This window comes from Argiope bruennichi, chromosome 2, assembly GCF_947563725.1.
Source record: "Argiope bruennichi chromosome 2, qqArgBrue1.1, whole genome shotgun sequence".
Classification (NCBI taxonomy): Eukaryota; Metazoa; Arthropoda; class Arachnida; order Araneae; family Araneidae; genus Argiope; species Argiope bruennichi.
The window spans coordinates 24,519,432-24,540,335 of record NC_079152.1 but is presented as its reverse complement, the minus strand read 5'-3'; the positions used below and the strand labels follow the sequence as shown (position 1 = coordinate 24,540,335).

The 20,904-nt window shown below is 33.6% G+C and overlaps 1 protein-coding gene across 2 annotated transcripts in view; it reads right to left on the bottom strand.

The window, feature by feature from the left end:
* The window catches only part of LOC129961674 (glutamate-gated chloride channel-like), a 307,445-nt gene that overhangs the window by 52,178 nt on the left and 234,363 nt on the right, over positions 1-20,904 (bottom strand). The window lies entirely within an intron of this gene.

The window sequence follows — 20,904 nt, the reverse complement described above, 5'->3', positions numbered from 1 at the left end:
TCAATTTATTATGCCATTATTTGAAACTTAATGCAATACTTTTTTGTTGACATAGAACCTGCTTCAATTGTTTGATTTAATGTTATATGCTAGATTAATGTTGAATGTGCCGGCGTCCTGGCATAGGGGTAGCGCATCTTCCCCGTGATTTGGACGTCCTGGGTTTGAATCCCGGTTCGGGTATGGTTATTCTTCATCTGTGTTCTATCTGAGAGGTGTGCGAATGTGCCCCCCCCTCTGTAAAAAGGGGTTGTGCAAGCGAATGTGTGAGTTTCATCTTCATATAAGCTAGAAGTCAGACTTCTGCCCTCGGGTGCTCAGGGGTCTTTACCCTTAGAAGCTACATACATCCCCTTTCCGTGGTAACGCGGACACGACATCATCATTATTATCATCATCAATGATGAATGTGACTATTGAATCGGCACTCTGCTTCAAAATAAATTCAGTGCAATGGTGTTCACATGCAACAGCAAATTTCATGTGTTCAAGGTTCATCGACGCAGTAGAATAGTGTTTTCCACCTGAAACTTTCGAATCTTTACCACTATCGAAAGGATACATTTTCGAAAACGTTGTACAAAAGGCAATATGAAATTGAAGTTTTCTTGAATGGCGCAAAACAACAGCAATCTCTAAAACAAATGACTCAATAAAATCTTTTATCATATAAAATTTTAATGGATATTCTATAAATTACCCTCAATTAATATATTAAAAGTAAGACATGTGCAAAGAGCCGGCGTCCTGGCATAGGGGTAGCGCGTCCTCCCCGTGATCTGGGTGTCCCGGGTTCGAGTCCCGGTTTGGGCATGGTTGTTCTTCTGTTGTTCTATCTGTGAGATGTGTGAATGTGCCCTCCTGTAAAAAGGGGTTGTGCAAGTGAATGAGTGATGCGTTAGTGGCAAAGTCGTACTCTTGGCCCTAGTTAGCGCTGCTATAAAAAATAAGAGACGTTCCCCCTCAGGCTTAAATCGCTGTCTTCGTAACAGTGGGCTTGTCAGTGGCAAGTGCCATAAGAAACAAACAACAAACATGTGCAAAGAAGTTTATATATGTATTGCAGCTCAATAAAATTAAAAGTTCATAAAAAATTCCACTCATTCTTCAAAAGTGCAGATATATTTATAAGAAAACCCCAGCGGAAATGGTTTCCCCAAAACTTTCTCGCAACTCCCTAACAAACTTTCATGCCAGAGAACACCTTATTTGACATTGGCTTGCAATAGTTACGAAATATTAACTTTTGCATGAATTTAAAATTTTAACTGAAACTATCTTGTTACCTTTCGCTAGTTATTTGGCGACTAATGTCTGGCACGCGTTAATAATATCCAAAAATCGAATCTGTATTTTAGACATGTTTTTCTCAAACAATTGAAACAAAAATTTCATACAAATTTGCACTTATAGTCGGAAGATTCCATAATAATTTTATACGTTTAAGTCATTGCATTTATGAATTTTCCCCTTTACATGTTTCTGAAAGTATTGACTGACAGGCAGTGAACCCTTATTTGGATAGGGTACAAAATTTCATACTATATATGTTAAATATGTGCACCGAATTTCATCTAACTAGCCTTCTAATGTGTTACGAATTGCTCCTATCATTAAATGTGTAGCAAATATTGTATGTAGACTACATATTTATATGCGAAATTTTCTTTATGACTGGGTATCCTTTAGGTATCCTTTTAAATTCATTTTTCTTTTTCGTTTGACTTGGACACGTCGAACTTTATATCGCCGAAATATCTATCAATTATTTTCATATTTATTTGGATTATTTCAATTGACTAGGTATTACATCGAATAGTGAATTGCACTGGGATATCGAGTTACGTTGTTTCTGATTTATCATTTTTACTGAATCTATCGCGTCAAACGTTGCCGAGTGTTTTGACGATTAATCCTTAGAATGCGGTTCAAAAAATTGAATTTGCGTTTTAGACACGTTTTTCTATATCGATTACTATAAAGATTTGACACAAAACCATATTTGTAGTCTTAAAAACCCGTGCCTAATTTGATCGATTTAAGTCATTGACTTTTTGAATTATCGCATTTACATATTTCTGAAAATACAGACCAACAGATGGTCAACCTACTGTTAGTTGTGGCTCAAACTTTGACTGGCGTCTACATTATATATGTTAAATCTGTTTACCATATCTTATTTATCTAGCCCTCTTTGTTTAGTAGTTATCATTCTAACTTATATTCGAACAGCTTGAAAGATCGACTTCCTCTGAACAGATTTTAAGAAAAAGTTGATAGAACTCTGAAAATTGTTGGAAAGATTGTATACCAAATTTCAACTGTGTTTTTAAAGCGTTTTCAAGTTATATCTGTCACAGGCAGACAGATAGACATTTTCCAATAAAAAATGTGTTTTTTGAACTTAAGAAGATCTACAACATACAGATTCGTGAAAACCTAGAGTTGGAATTCAAGATTATTATACTTTCTCTGTACTACGTATACAAAAAAAGTAAAAATGTCTCAAACATGAATTTAGTTTAGCGGAATCTTTAAAATAAAGCCATTCTTATTTTTTACAATATTTTAGCATATGAAAATGTTTGTTTTTCATCCTTTTACTTTTGAACAAAATTTACTTTGTTTTATAAAAATATTCGAATGTCTCTTTCAGTTAACCATTTCCTACTGCTTTTGAGAAGTTTAGTTATATTAACGCCCGTTTTGGAACAATACTAGGACTATTTTGGGACCGACCTCATAATTTCAAATCGCGGTCAGATGACAAGAACGACACCTCAGCTGGCACCCCTTCTCCTATCCTTCGCACTACAACAGCGGGAGGACGTTTGGTCCTGACGCATTTAACGTGCATTGGAATCGCTTCGGTGGAATCGGGTCAATTATTTCCTGTCCATGACGGAACATGCTTCCTTACAGAAGGGGTCATATCGTGACGAGTGATAAACATTAGGACTCAATTATGACTCCAACCTTGGATGTTACGGCTTTCCAACCACCAGGTCACCGGGGCTGTTACAGCCGAAACGTTATCACCATGTCTCCGCGGCCCGCTACTTTTGAAAAAACTACCCTGTCTCTGTGAGATACTTTATTGTGCCTGGCATATATATGAGTTGCTGAATGCATCCAAGAGAAAGTCGGCACTACTTTTCTTTGTAATAGATAATTTAAAAGTGCTTGTGGGAATGGACTATTTCAAGTGATGGTTTCCGCTGAACTTAGTGTCTGGTAATTGACTTTTGAATCTAGTTTCTTTGTCGGAACTCAATACTTACAAATACATGAAGTGACAACTAGAAAAAGCTGGAAGTTGGTGAGATTTTATTGATGGAACGCGGGTGGGCAGGTTTTTCTGAACATTTCAAAGAAGATGACACCCATCAAAATACTGTAGCATAGTGCAAGATTTTAGAATTGATTATGGGAAGAAGTTTTTATTTTTATCACAGTTATACATAATTCCAAACATTTGAAAAAAAAAATGAATCTGGAAACGAGTTTCTAGTAACTTCCAGTATGAATGTGAGGTAAAAAACGGCAGCAAGAATCACGGCAGGTCTTTGGAGAATACTCAAGTCCCTTTAAGGGTATTGGCACATATTTATCCCACCCTCTGACGAGGAAACTAAAGGCAGTAAAAAATTTTCAGCTTTGAAATATCTTATTGTCAGGGTATGCAATATCACCTATGGATTTTTTGAAGTCGAAAAATTTCTTATTATAGTGCGCCTCAAAGGGTAAAACCTTTCATTACCTCAAAGGGTAATGAAAATGTCGACTGTATTATCTTAAAATGTGAATAATGTTTATAATATAACATTCATTATTTGAAGGGTAAATTATCAAAATGTATGACTAGCTATAATGTATACTTTGAATAAATTAAGCATTTGTGACATTTTTTTCCCGACACAATTGTTTTCTGTAAGAAATATTAATCGGAACACCTGGTAAAACAGATTTCCTACGCAATTAATAAACCTCTAAATATCTAATGCAATAGTTATATGGTTAACACTATGGATATCTGTAACTTGAAAATGACATTTGTATTTCCCTAAATGTTAAATTAAAATTAATTTATTAATAGTATCTATTAGGGACAATGACTTTAAAAATTAGTTTAGTGAAAATGTCTAACATTTTAATTGCGGAATGTTCTACCAAAAAAAGAATTCTTAACCTAGAAAAAGCTTTTTAAAATCTTCATCTATCATTCTCCAAAAATTCTGCTATCGTTAGTTACACGGTAGCGCAAAAGCGCAAATGATGATGTCGTGTCCGCGTTACCACGGAAAGGGGGTGCAGCAGCTTCTGAGGGTAAGGACCCCTGAGCACCCGAGGGCAGAAGTCTGACTTCTAGCTCATATGAAGATGACACACATTCGCTTGCACAACCCCTTTTTATAGGGGGGCACATTCACACACCTCACAGATAGAACACGGATGAAGAACAACCATGCCCGAACCGGGATTCGAATACAGGGAAGATGTGCTTCCCCTATGCTAGGACGCCGGCACGGCAGCACAAATGTGTGTATTATTAAATATTCTGCTACCGTGATATCAAATCCTTCATTGCATTCGAAACAGATTTAAATTATAACGATTACTAATAAGACAGAAATTTTACCGGTGCAGTGCACTTTATATGTTCACAGCACCACGAAATAATTCCATTAGAAAATAGAAAATTACCAAAAAAAAAAAAAAAAAAAAATGCGCATTCCGAAGTCATCGCAGAGGAACACTGAGATTATGATGCACAGTAAAAAAAACTTAGTTACAAACAGTTAACAGTTTAGACAAGGTGTTTTTTTTTAATTCACATCGGCAGAACATATTTCATTACATAACATGGGACAAACTAGGTGTTGTGACTAAATGCTGCAAAAGCAGAAATGAGAACATTATGCAATAGTAATACTATTCAACCTCAAAATTTTAATGAATCTCCACTTCCGTGAGCTGATGTTTCAAAATTTTACTTCTCAATTTTTGGACATGATATCAGAATGATATGGACGAAGAAAATTTGGTAACCAGCCTTAAAAATGATTTGATAACCAGTATATCTGTACCAAATTTCTCAGAAAACCTGTCTACGGGAAGTTTAACGATCTGCGCAAGTGTGATCATAATAATTAAAAATATAAGGAGCTAGATAGATTAAATTTGACATTTGGTTTTTCCACCAAATACTATGCACATCTGCATCAATGCTTAGATTAAAGGGTTGGCAATCTTCCGCCTAGGTCATTTATATATGTGAATACTTGAAAATAAAATTTGAGTGTTCTTTTTATATGTGAATACTTAAAAATAAAATCTGGTTGGTGGTCATAACATCATTTTGTAGATGATTGCAAAATTTAGGGTTCAAAAGAAAATGGTAAAACGTTTATATTCGAATCTTTTGAACGTGCAAAGAAGCTAAACATATACCATTTGTTTAAGTATATGCATTTATTTATAAAGCAGAAATTACGTGAATTATCTGTCACAAGAAATCCTCTGAAACAGAAAAACTGGAAAAAACCATGTAGTTTCCTTTTCAATATCAACAGTGCTATTTTTAATTTAAAAAATGATTTATTTCTTAAGATATTCATTTGAAACGAACAAAGTTAAACAGGAAACATCAGAGCTTTTGCTTAGGTTTTACAAATAATTATAGAAAAATAATTCATATGTTATGTTAAAGATTAAACAAATATATTTTTGATGCTGTTAGTTTAATTATCGTACCAAATTTTAAAAAAAATGATAATTGAAAAAAACACATACAGTGGTTGAAAAGTAAAAAGATGATTACAAAAATTAAACATCATATAATTATTAACATAGGGTTATTAAAAGTTAAATATTATTCGGTTATTAAATATGAAACATCATATGATTATTGAAACAGGGTTATTAAAAAAATCCTTATATGGCTATTAAAAATTAAATGCCATATGATATAAGGTTTAAAAATTAAACATTATATGGTTATTAAATACCATATTGTTAAAATTAAATACCATATAGATATGAAAATCAAAAAGAACATTTATGAAAAAAAAACACTTTTTAATTTTCCCATAATTTTTAATAATTTAAATCAATGTGTATGAAGAAATGTTCTTTTCCCTTTTCATGTCCCCTCCAAAGAGACTGATTCATATCGAAGATTCAGAAGAAACAAAAGGTTGTTTTATTGATTAGGCACAGAAACACCAAAATGAAGAGAATGTACTTCGGGCGCAGGCAATGAAAATGACCACGATATGAGGAAATTTTTGTCAGACGCCGCAAATGAAGGGAAAGAATGGAATCTCAAATGCATAAAGAGGTTTCGTAGTAAGGAGAAGAATTTGCGATTGACTAAATAGAGTCTGCATTTTATCACTTCTTTCAAAATCTTTTACTTTGCAAAAAATAATCGAAAAAAAATTCAATTTTTTCAAGTTTATATTTTTTTTCTTTTGCTAAGTTAGTTCATTGTTTAAAAATTATATTAGGATATATTTTTATTGCAAATTTTGTTACGTTCCTGTACTATCAAGTTTCAAATTTCACGGGAAAGGATACAATTGTCGTTATTATAAGGTGTCTTCAATTTCAAGTTTGTTATTTATAAAAATTCGTGATTCTGCGAGTCAGTTGCTTCGGCTCATAACAAATTTCAATTCTGAATTTGGATGGCAAAAGTTAATTCCATTGAATCAGCGGGTTTCGTTGTCGGCTGACAAATTTTGTAGCTACCCTCTGTGATTTTGATCTCCTGGCCTTTAGTTGAACCTGCGATGCAATTGTTTTTCCATATTGTGACATTTGCCTCTTTAAGACTGCTTTAAAGATTTTTATTTCTGGTAACCCACAAACCAATCAGAATTCTGAAATCTGGCCGAATTTTGTTCTTAGTCTATCAGTTGAATTAATTTTGGCATATATTATTGTAATTTTAAAGTGGGTGTTTCTAATTTTTTTAAAAAAAAGGGGAGAGAGAGAGAGAGAGAGAGAGGAAAGAGCTTCGTTGTGAGAGTGTAAGCTGGGCGTTTTTTTAAGCATTTAATCTACTACTGAGGTAACGCTGTAAAAAAACAAAAAAATCATTGTCCCCGAGGATTGTGAAGTGTCCGAGTTGCTTTCTTTTCCTGGTTTTGGGGAAAGGATTGCATATGACTGCCAGCATCCAAGTCCATTAACTTATCTCCCGATTATCTGTAGTTGACGCAATCTGATCTCTGTTTCGAACACCATCTTCCTTGCTAAGCGTCACGATATATTTTCTCAACTCACTAATGCAAAATTGATGAACTTTGATCGCTTTAGCATTCTCACTTAATTACCCTGGAACAGACGAATTGGAACAGGTAGTTCCTGTCAGTACGCCGGACTATAGTTGTTCACTTTACTTGATGTTTCCAATAGATGCTTTCCTTCTATAACCACTCCTTCACCTCAGCGCTATACACTAAAAAACGCCCATCGATATCTGTTTTCAACTCCTATGTCAAGGGGGAGCAATAAATAAATGACAATTAAAAGTTAGGTGAATTTATGTACATTTTTAAGTATTAAATTAGGCGTTTTTTCCTAAAAAGGGCAACATTTTCGAACATTAATATTTTGATCGAAACTATTCTCTATGATTGATTTTTCTTTTGTTCTTTACTTAAATTATAATTGCGTTTATTATGCTTGTTAAATTTAGTGTAAAAGTGTCTTTACTAGAAAGTCAATTGATTTGTAATTTTTTTTATTCCAATTTGAGCGATAAGTAAGATTTCCTTGACACCAAGTTAATGTTGATTATTTGTTTTGTAATATTAACTGTTGTTATAAATGTTATTTGATAAATGGGATTTTTGAAGTAAAATAATAATTAAAAAAATGTGTTTGGATCTATCAAAAAACTACTCACATGATCAGGGTAATAATACCAAAAATACAATGATTAATAGTTCGTGGCTAATGATTACTAATTAATGACGTTTAATTCAACATTTAAATAATATATATGTAAGCTTATTTTGTTTGTAGCAGATTGGAGATTGGGTGACATTGAAGAAACCTTTTACATTTTTAAATTAATTTTAATATTCATTCCGGAAAAGCAAATAATTATTTACAAGCAGAGACGCGGACAAAGCACGTTCGCCACAGCGCGACACAAAAGCAGAAGTAAGGAAGGGAGGGCCGAAACAAATGATCACTAGTCTTATATAACATGGGATTTCCGGCCACGTGGCGATTGAATACACGTGTTGACTTTTGAAAAAGGCGACGGAGGGATCATTTTCACTTGATACGTAGAACTGATTGTGCAGCAATTTATACACAGTTTCATACGTGGAATGGTGTCAGGAAACAAGAGAACACTTTCAGAATGACCCCAACATGGGTCGAATTAGGCAAAAATTTTTGAAAAATAATTTAGATTAAATTAGATATTAAAATATCATTACACACACACACACACACACACACACACACACACACACACACACAAATACACACACACATATAATATTTGATTATAAAATTGTTATGTGTCTTCCCTGCGCAGTTAATCTCAAAGTGAGGTTTATAGATATTCTCACTGGAAGATTCTGCAAGTACTGCCTCCGTGAATGTTTCGGCTGTGCTTTGTCAACCATATTCGATATTTTTTTGGAATAAAGCACTATTATCCTTTACCACGTTTGTTGAACTTCTTGCACTGTACACACACTTGGCAGATTTTCCTAACTTTAGTGTCCGAAGCAAATCTGCAACGTATGGTGATGATGAGATCGCAATTGAAGATAGTTAAGAATGTTAATCTGATCATTTTGTTAGTTGCCAGTCGGAGAAAGAAATCTGTCAAAGCTAAACTCGGAGAAATGCATTCAGTGCAAGAAAAAAAATATAGGCACGAACAAGAAGAAAGCATCGAGAGTCAAGTCTAAGGGATGAAAGACTATTTTGATAGATGCACAGAAAAAACAGCAGAATATATCAGAAGTGTAAAGGGGGAAATTGAAGAAGTAGAAAATGAAGTAACATAGAAATTTAGTAATTTTGATGTCAAATCAAAGAACTTCCTACAGTATCAGAATTCGAGCATTCCAGACGAATCGCGAAGTATTTAACATTTGATAGGTAGACTTCTTGGAATGTTTTCATTATTCAATTCGACAGTATAAATGTTACAAACGGATGAACTGATTTTGTTGAAGAAATATAACTTATAGCCTCTTTCTGATAATAGGTAGAGATACTGCGTAAATATCATGTAAGTTAACGGACCTCATTCCCATAGACAAAGTTCTAGACTCGATTTGGATAAAGCCATTTCACCCAGTGTTTCAGAATTGAGCAGACAGGACAAAAAAAGCCTAAAAAAAGTCTTCAATACCGACGTGAAGCAACTAATGAGCCTGGTCTACGCCGAGTGTCTTCTGGATACTTGGGAAAGCCTGATTGCCCAAATTTGTCGATACTATCGGAGAAGGTGGCACTCAGGTTTTAACAAAATTAATGGATGTAAAAGAATTTAGTTCCGTCATATAACAGGAAGTAAGGGGCTTTGAAAACTGTTTTGAAATCATCAAGAAGCGCAAGACCAATAAATAATACCTGTTAGGGATGATGCAGAGGAAGAAAAAAATAATAAAAAATATGAATATCCATTGGAAACGTAGGAAAATTTATTGAATATTCTTGCTGGCGGAAAGGAAAATCCCTTGACGAAATTAAAAATGGCACATATTCGAAGAATGCCAAACGATTATAGGAAAACCAACCTACTGTCACTTTGCATTATGATGGCTGCTTCCTTAAAACTAAACATTTAAAGAAGGGCTGATAATTTCCACGCTTAGCATTGTGAAGAATTGATTCTACTTGGGATCTTTTGTGATATTCTGTATTTGATTTGGTCTAGAAAATGAAGGGAACTTTATTAACATGGGTGCTAATATTTCTTTAAAGCCTACTACTGGTGAAAAGGAAAGATATGCGGGAGGATGGATGTAACAATTGAATAGGGATCGGGTAATTTCCATTGAAGAATCTAAGTAACTGACATCACCAATCTTTATATTTTTGGCATGGACTTATTTTAAAAGTTTGTTTACTTTGGACTTGGATGAAAACAGGATATTGCCAGGCGAGAAAGAAATTATTTTGTTTTCAGACAATGTAGAGAATCGCAAGTGAACCTGTCACCGAAATACAAACGCTTTCTTTAAAATACCCCTGTAATAAGAGATATGAACATTTCTCAAATTCTAAGAAACAGAAACTCAGATGAAAGTTTTAACAACGACACCTCCGGGTACCTGGTTTCACTGAAATTCAGAAATAACAGCTGGAAGGTTTATTTATTAGATCAACTCTGGAAGAAAAATTCAACGTGATGGATTGACAAGAAATTGCTCTGAAGAATTTTCTATCATAAAATGTTATTAGGCTCTTAACGACACCTTACATTTTAAAGAAGCTATTTTACACACTAAATGGGAGAGTAATGATGGTAGCTTTTGTCGAGTTTTATTAATTATTTTGAGGAGCAGGATTCAAGAAGTTTTGTAATAGACTCATGATAGAGCAAACAGATGACATTTTAGTTATAAAAATAATAATAATAAAAAAAACCCCTCGAGAACGATTGTTTTGGAATCAACTTTGAGCCGACATTGAAATACGATGCATTGAATACCACGCTTGAGGAGTTTGAAAAGTAAAGCATAATTATCTTACATTGCTATAATGTCATTGCATCATTCGAAATAATAGTTTTGAACACTATTACTTCTATTTGATTACTATTACTTCTTACTTACCTCTAACTTCAAATGACAGTCGGTATTAGCAGTTAGTATTGATGAACCAAGTGTCTTGAAGTAATTCTTAATAAATAATTCGCAAATATTGCTAAAGAAACTTGTTTACAACTGGATTTCGAATGAAAGAGGATTGAGACACACATTTTAATTATATGCCCTTATCTGAGCTCTGTAAACCTTTTTCAATTCTGAAGACTTGGATGTTAGCGTTACGTTTTGATCGAGAAGTCAAATAGAATAGCTTTAAAATTTGTTTTGAAGAGTCAGACTGAATAGGATATAAATTTGCTATTTTTCCTTTTGACTTATCTGAATACAGTTAATGAAGTGATTAGATGAACTCCCTCAGAGGTGCCCTTTTTAGAGGCATGTTTGGAAATCGTACATGTGTTTTTCAATACCAAAAATTTTTCAATGTTCGAAAGGCTCGTTAAGACTCCATTGAACCATTTTAAGGAGAGTAAACAAGTCTGATATGTTATCCGAAGCGGCAGAGAGATCGTTAAAATACTTGTTTTCGACATTATGGCTAACCAATTAAGCGTTCAAAGAAAGTAATGTTAGGGAGAGAACCATCCTACGCATGCTAGACTTTATTGAATGAATGAAAATACAGGGTGTTTATAAAATCCCATTTTGATGTTTTGATGTTTAATAACTCATAAAATAATGAAGATATAAACAAAATTATGGCATTTATTGATGGAATAACTCATATATTTTCCTTTTCAGGTTTGAATATTTTTACTTTTGTAAATATCGTCTGCGCGTGTGGTTAATTTCAGATAATTTCATTTTCCAGTCTAAATATCTGTACTTTTCTAAATATTGTCTGCTTATTAATTGCATTTTTCTCTCTTTTGTTTTTGGCAACTATTGCAATGTTATGTTTACTTTTGATGTGTTTGTTCTATGTAGTACTTTTGTATGTTTTATTCGAGCCGATATTAAGGAGAATGCATACACCACAAGAGAAAGCACAGATTTTATGGTGGTTCATAGAAACGAAATCGATAGTGCAAGCACAGAGAAATTTCAGAAGAATTTACCAAAAAGATCCTCCATCCAAAAACAGCATCTTGCGGTGGAAAAAGAATTTTCTAGAAATTGAAAGTATCGAAGATAAGAAACGTTCCGGACGTCCTTGCGAGGAGGATTGGGTGAGGAGGTCCAATTCCTTGGCCACCCAGATCACCTGACATAACGTCGCTGGATTTTTCCCTTTGGGGGTTTGTAAAAAACAACGTTTTCAGGAGGAGAATGTCGAACATTGATGACCTAAAAGCCAGAATTACAACCGCAATAGGCTCTGTGGATGCCGACATGCTTGCCGCTACCTGGCGTGAAATTGACTATCGACTTGATATTCTCCATGCGACGAAGGGGGCACACGTGAAAGTTCATTGACAAGGGTCGTGAAACTTTTTGAGTCTATTTAACCATTTATGTTATTAATTTTAATCTATCTTTATTATTTTATGAGTTATCAAACATCAAAATGGGTCCGCGACTAAATAAACACTCTCTATATTAGTGTTGCTTTCAACATGGACAGTAATTATTTATCCATGTCATCTAATTTTAACCCTTATCATTAGCGATAAAGAAATGAATATACAAACGCTAAATTTACTTACTGCTAGAAAATATTATTTACCAATTAGTATTGGAAGTATAACTCTGCATGGTTAACATAAAAATTCACTCAAATACTTTGAAAAAGATATTTAAATAAAAAACCCTCAAGAAACACAAAATTACATTTTGTGTTTGTTATCACATAATTAAACAAACTTTATATTGCAAACTGCATCACTTGTTGTTGTTTATAATGGCACTTGTCATGCAAGCTCGTTGACGAAGTCAGCGATTTTTAGCCAAGGGAGCGTCTCTTATTTTAGTAGCGCCAACTAGGGCCAAGAGTACGTCTTAGCTACTCACGCATCACATTCGCTTGCACAACCCCTTTTTACATGGGGGCACATTCACACGTCTTACAGATAGAACAGATGAAGAACAACCATACCCGAACCGGGACTCGAACCCAGGAAGCCCAAATCACGGGGAAGACGCGCTACCTCTATGCCAGGACGCCGGCACTGCATCACTTAAACACATATACATGACATTAATTATAATATATATATATATATATATATATATATATATATATATATATATATATATATATATATATATATATATATGGACCTGTTCTTTAGTCATTAGTCAAGGACTTCAATTTAAAATTGGTTAAAAGATTTAAAGAGTCATTTCAAGACCATTGTTCAGAAGATCTTAAAAAAGGAGGATGCAAGTCTTAGAAAAATGCTCTTTAGTCGGTTCCCATGTACCGACCTAACCAAACCATAGCAGCTATTATCAACAGATGATTAAATGAAATATCAATTAGCTTGATCACAGTAGAGAGTAAAAGAGTCATCAAATTTCTTAAAAGAAACTTGCGCGTAAGTAATTATTCAATAAATAAAAAATTTACACCAGGTGCAGAACAAGGGCTATAACAAATACATTAATTAAAAGGAGAAAATTCAAGTGGTCTTCGTCTAGGGAGAGGCTCCAATTCCACCAAATGCGCAATGTAAACAATGGTACGCAGAAGGTGACGAGGAATATCAATACCAAAAGATAGACAATAAATAGAGCCGGCCTTCTCTATAAAGGGGGAAGGGTGCAAGAGATCATTTGGGGCCCTAAATTTTTTGTTAAGTAAAACAATATATATGTATATAGACAAAATATTACTATTGTGTGTTTATTTATTATGTGATTTTTTTTCTATTAATTACTTTAGAAAAATTACATTTTTTTTACAATTTTTTTCGATGCTTAATATAGCAACTGCATTTAACGGTGTTTCTACATTTTCATTGAAAGATTGTGCAGTTTGCGTGGAACTTTCTTCTCCAGTTGGAGCTTGAATTATAGCACCTGAAGTCGAAGCAATATCGTTGCCAGAATTACTTCACAGACAAGTAAACAGATATAGTAACTTCTTCAAATATAGCTTTCCTGCTAATTTTCTTTTTTTGACATCCAGAGGGATATCTTCTTAGCATGGACACGATTACATCTAACAATATTAAACAGTTTATAGTATGAATTATCAAAATACTATATGCAATCTAACCAAGAAGATGAGGTAAATGTTCGTAAATCTACTTGCTTTATATTTATAATATGTTGCACACTTTCATCAGAATGTAATATATGTGTAAACGTATATTTCCAAACCATCGATTGTTTCAGTTAAATTTCTTCCTGTTTTCTTTTCATGTAGCTATTATTATACAGAACATTATTTTAGCTCATCATGTTGGGGCCCCAACAGTCACGGGGCCCCAGTACATTGCATCCGCCACATCCCTTCCCCAGATGGCCGGCCCTGACAATAAAGTCCAAAGTGCTTGAGAAAAAATTTAGAGATCAAATTAACTGAAAGGGAGCATATTAGAAGAAATAATAGAATATCAAAAGGGATCTCTACCCCAGAAAAAACAGAGGAAGGCCAGAACCAAATTCTGTCCCCAAAGTGCCCATTGGGAAGACATCCCCTCGTTTAGAGAAAACAACAGTTATACCACGACATAGATGGAGGGGAGGCGAAATGGCAATCAATATTGCAGCTCTCCTCCCTAAAAAATCAACACCTGAGCAAGTTCATCTGGATATAAATATATAAAACATATAAACAATTTCAGAATTTAAAACAAAAATTCCAAAAGTCTAATGGCTGAAAGCAGATTATTAGTCGAGTGGTCTGATCCCAAAGCTGCAACAGAACTAAGAAAGATCTTATACCATTGTTACGAAACAGAACTAAGTTGTCTACAGAGCTCAGTAGTAGCAGAATACCAACGCAAAAAGTTGACTGGAATCCATACAGGGCTATTGATTAATCTCTATCATTTATTCTCGAGACTGAAAACTTTGATAAGGCTATTTGCATTAAAGAAACCTAGACAGATCAAGAATTAATTATAAAGCAATGTAATGTAATTTAATTTTTGTTCAAAGACCAGAATTACTGTAATGTTTTTTTTTTATTAGTGGTGTAAATCGGACAGCACGGAAGTAAAAATCCAAACTAACGAATTCAGCTTCTTCAGAATTTGTTCTGAAATATAATAAAACACAAAGAAGTTAAAATGAAGTTTCCGTGATATTTGATTAAATAATTGATTATTTATTCATTTAAAATTATCTTTCCATCCATTGAAGAAACTATTTAACCTTTAGTGATGACACTTTTATTGGCTGGAACTCATTTTATTTATCTGCGTCCATTTGCTTTGCTTAGTTAAATTTATATCAATCTAATAATTTAGAATGAGCGACAACTTTCGAAACAATTAAATATTCCTTTCACTCAAATTGTATTTTTGCAAAACATAAGAAGATTTTGTTTATCATTATATTTTATGTAATTATTTATATAACATATTAAGATTGGAAGTGATTTTAGCCAGAGAAATGGCGGGTGTGGCAGCCAGCGTTATGTATTACGAAATTACAGGAGAAATTAAGGGGGTGGGGGGGGGACACTCGCACTGATTCACATTTTCTTTCTTTTCTATGATGAGGATGGATGCTCTTTTTTGTGACAAAAATTACATTCTTATGCTCAGAAGTTTATTAGAATATCCAAAGAGCATCTTCGCAATTCTGAAAATATACGAACACAGTGTAATGTTTATTGATATTTAAGAAGATTTTCGACCCCTTAAATTAAAGCAAAGCTTTGTTTATCTTTCGTAATTTCCTTTAGGGCAAATAACGATTTCATCTCGATAGAGCGAAGAGGAAGAGAAGGATTTTCCGATAATGAACGAAGGAAGAATAATCGATTTCTTACGGGGGATTAGCTCTCTCTTTTGGGAGGAAACGAAAAGAATGGAAAAATTGGTTCGATAACGATACGATTAATTTTCAATTACTGATAATGCTTCGATAAAGTTCTGTCTAACACACAACATCTTTTAATGTTAAAAAAAATCTGTTCTAAAGATGATTTCATTTGTCAAAGCCAACTGGATTTCGAGTTCTTTCTGATTGGCTGCCGTTTTTCAGATAAGATCACACATTCCTCATTTCAGTTTTCTGAAATAAAAATTATGCAGATTGGATATTATTTCAAATATTCATGCGATTATTATATCGATTATAAGGTAAATGTAAAAAGAGAAATCTTATTCGATTTTATTAAATTTGCTTTTAAAGATTAAAAATTTGAAAGTATTGTTACGAAATTTCCGGGGTTCGTTTGGATAGTGGGAGTTATATGGTGTGGAGAAACCTCAATCAGCAGGCGGCAATAGAAAAAGAAACAACGACGTTTATTTACACGAAGACACACAGGACAGCACAAAGACGACAACTATATAAAGCACACAATTATCTTCAACCGAGACGTGCAGCATACAACAGCATACAAAACAGCATAAACAGAAGCATACAGCAGACTCTACTGCAGACAGTAGCACGCAGCTTAGTTCAGCACTAGCTTCACTCCGTCGCTGCTCCGCTTATCTTTGGAAGGCCAGTTCTTTACCGTCGGTTCCGACTACTCTTCGACTCTACTGGTCCACGACTCTCAATTCACGACCACCCGGCAGCTGCAGGTTGCTCCTTTTATAGGTCTCAGGAGGCGGGGCTAGAAGCCTCTCAACCAATCAGGAACGTTCGACGCGTAACTTGGTCCCTACTGGACGGATCAGGAAAATTCTCGATGTTTCGGGCATAATCTATTTTGGCGCCAAAGTCGCCAAGCTCTGGGACCTCCTATGGAACCAATTATGCTGGGAAGCCGCATCACAGGTTCGTAACAGTATCAAAAACCAAAGTGGTAAAGTAATCCCTAATACCTGTAGCAAACTAACCTGAGTCCTTCTGCATTGCCGGAGTGTCAAATTGCTCTGTGTGTGTGAGGGGTGATGTTGTAAATATTTTTAATTCTTTTTTTCCCCCTCTGTTTGTTTAAAAACGTTGAAGATCTTTGGAAACCTTCTAACTCTCCGACCCGCCCTAAGGCACACGGATTTAAACCATAAAACTGAATGACCGGACCGCCGCAACAGCAATTGGCGGGAGCTGTGGTTGAGTCCTAAGGGCCATCACCGGCCACGGTACAACCCTCCCCGAAGGAAGTACGTCCCGTCATCGATGGGGGGAGCCAGATCCCCCACCTATTAGTGTACCCTCCAGGGTGGCGAGATCCAACCACCATGCCGGAAGCATCTCATCCTCATTTCGAGGTGCCCCCCCGAGGGTCGAAGATCTTTGGAAAAGAAAACGAAGAAGGAAAAAAAAATAGTATGAAATAGTAGACAGTGTGCCAAATTTGGGTTGCACCGTGGGAAGTCGAATCACCAACAAACTCAATAGGTGAAATCGACTTCCAATGTGTTGATTAGTTAATTGCCAAATTGAATGGTTTTGACTTGATTCCTTTTTTTATATACTTTCTCCATTTATTTAATAATAATATTTTTTTTTATATTCGTTGTGTATCGAAATGTCAAATTGAAAAAATAACCATGTAAAAAAAATTAAATAATATCAGGGAGTGTAAAAGCTCTGAAATGGAAATGAAAGAGCTGACACTAAGTGCTAATGAATTACAACGGCACATATAATTAATATGCACTAGAAAACTGAACAACCGCCTATTAAAAGATTGAACAGAATTGTTTAAAATGCCCCTTGATGTTTTATAACTATTAGACTCTTGCTCTAATATGCTCCTGCAAAATGAAATTACGTGAGCTGAAGCCATTCTTTGATGCTACTAGAGGGAGAGCGTTCTCTTATCAACTTTTCCACTTTCTCGCACAATACGCTTCGCTTTATGGTTAACTTTTTTATGCAGTACAGAGAATAGTATATGCAATTTATACTTCTTTTGGCTATGTTATTTGGTCTAAACTTTAACACATATCAGTCATTTTGTTTTCAAAATCAACAAACAAATTTAACTTTTTTTTATTTGTCGTATTTTTCATGTAACGTTTTTGCATAAACACATACAAAAAAAATAAATAAACTTTCTATCCGTTGAGAGATTTGGTACACAATTTGATACAAATTCATAATTCAAATTGTAAAGCCAAGTTATGAATTTCATATCTAATTCGTAATGTTTACGAGTAATAGAGTCGAATGCACACAAAGGGACAGATAAACTTCTTTTCAAGAGATTTCGAACAAAATTAACTAGGTTATGAAGTTCGTATAACGAATTTCATTCATTTAGCTTGTAAAATTTTTTATCCATCGAAACCATTTATAAGCCATAAGTCAATATATCCACAATTGTTTTGATAGAAATTATATAAAAAGAAAAAACATCGACAGAAACTTTTGAGTTTCTCTGTTCACAAACAAACACAAATAATTTCAAAAATATTTTTTTTTCAAACCCTGAGATGATTAAAATGTGGAAATTTATTAAATCGACTATTGCAATATTTATTTCTTTACACAAAAAAAATCTAAAAAAAAAAATGTTCTACATTATTAATGACAAAATATTAACTCCGCGACGATGCTTTTTTTGAAAGATAGTACTGCGATTAAGAAGTCGTTTTTTTTTAAACGCTAAAGGCTTCACCATCTTTGACAACGATATTCGGCAGCCATTAGTATTGGTTACAGCAGACTATAAATTTTGCGAAGCTTCCTGCTATCGGAAGAAACGAGCAGATGCCCCTTTCAGCATTAACTGGGAAAAGTTTTATGGGAATCTTCGCTGATTTCAGACTGTTTTGGCAACAAAATTAATTAATTACGGAGCAAGAAAGAACGTAAAGGGAGAAGAGTTTTAAGGTTAATAGTTTGTTTTTAATGCCAAAGCTTTAATTAAATTTAACTACAAAATGTGCAAGTAATTTGTTGCAAAAATTACTCTGGTAATATAGTGACTGCATAGAACATGAAATTTAGTGAAAATAAAGTTCACAACAAAATTATTTAAATTAAAAAAATCAATGAATTTTCTTTGAATATTGACGTCTTGTACGCGATACTAACTTAGTTAAGTTAGATCGAGGTCTTGCTTTTCAAACAACACAAGGGTTGCTGTTTGTTGTTTGCCATTCGGTAGGAATATTTTCAAGTATTTATGCTCCAAATTTCTTAATGTATTGCTAACTAGCCGCTTTGGCGACCAGCTGGTTAACCAGTATTAATGCTCGCTAAAATGTTCAATTAATATTTTATGTAACTTGGTCTCATAATAGATAAATAAACTGCAATTAATAGAAAGACATTTTTTACTGAAACCAAGCATGTATTTAAAAAAAATACGAGAAGTGAAAGCAGAGTCGTTTGGCATTGAAGTCTGAAGTCTTACATCTACAACAAAATAATTTTCATGATTTATAATATCTCAAAGAATTACACAATATAAAAACTTCACAGATTCATTTTACATTCAGTTTTCAGCTTTATTTTCAAAAAGATTTAAATTCTGTCGATAATAATATTTTATTTTATTCGGTTTATACATATACTTCAAAAAATTATGAAGTTTAAATTTTAGACAGCCTTTCGGTCCTAAGGAATCATATTATGAAAAAATATTGTTGACATTCCAACTTTTAAATAAATAAATAAGCGGTTCTCGCTTCTGCGATCAAATCTGATCGGTTTATTAAGTTCTGAACTCTATAATATTAGAACAATCCTTATTTTCATAATCTAGGCCAATCACTCTTGAGAAACTCTGGGAGATGATTGGCTTCTTTGAAATGGTCGATGAAGTGATCTAAAATTACCCATTTTTATAGAACAATGATATTAAAATTTTCATAAATCGGTCTACTTTAGTGATTGATTCAGTTAATTAGAATGCAACTCTGTTTATTTAAAATATTAGCGTCTTAAGAATATTTTGTTAAATATGATTAACAGAACAGAGGATATATGTAAAAATATAAAATTCGTAATTCATCAGCATATATTGATTCCATTTACATAAAAAATAATTACTTATTTCACTTAAACCATTTCTTAGTAGATGTATGTCTGTTACTAAAGATTTAGAATTAGCTTCTAGGCTCCGATTAGAGTAGATATCTTGTATATATTAAGCCATATTTGTCTTAAATAGAATTATTTAATTCATTTAATAATATAGGTATTATGAAAGATAATAGAAAATGTTCCCTTGCATTTACTTAAAAAATATCACGTTTCATATTTATTTTATTTCATACAGACACGAACTGAAAATTAGATTTTTATATATTTAATTTGGAATGATATTTGACTTATTTTTTAATTTGAATTTTGGTCAATATGATGGCAACGCGTTGATAAAAATTAATTTTTCCCCATTAACATGCAACGTGCTAGTGCAGCTTAAATTTTATTTTTATTTTGTGCGAAATAAATCGTCGAAAAGTATGATTAAATTATAGTTTAAAAATTCATTAAAAATAGAAATTTAATTTGCTGGTTAAAAAGTTAGCATCATTGAGAAGATTATTTTTTAAACTTAAATATGATGTAAAAATCAATTTTGTGCGATAATAATTTCGGGAGTTATAGCGGGAAAACGCCAAAATTTCGCGTAATTTTTTATTAGGTAAAATTCTAATTAAAAATTCAAAAAAAAAAAATCGCTCTGAGGTGCACATTTCCGGCCTCCAAAGTACACACATGCCAAATTTAGTAGCTGTAGGTAGAACGGTCTGGCCTGTAGAGTGCCACACACACACACACACACACACACACACACACACACACACACACACACACACACACACACACACACACACACACACACACACACACACACACACACGCACGCACGCACGCACTGAGCTTTATTGAAAGTATAGATAGATATAGATAAATTGCACTTGTAGCCATTGGGAAGATTTTTAATGGCAATTCTAATTCTTTATTATCTGGAGAGAGTATTGGAAAATCTCATGGATATCCCTTTAAACCTCTTCTAAATTAAAGGGTAGATTACTATTGCTGAATTCGTCACTATTGAGAATGTAGGGAATGACTTCTTCAAAGTATATATATTGTTCTGCAAAATGATTTGTTT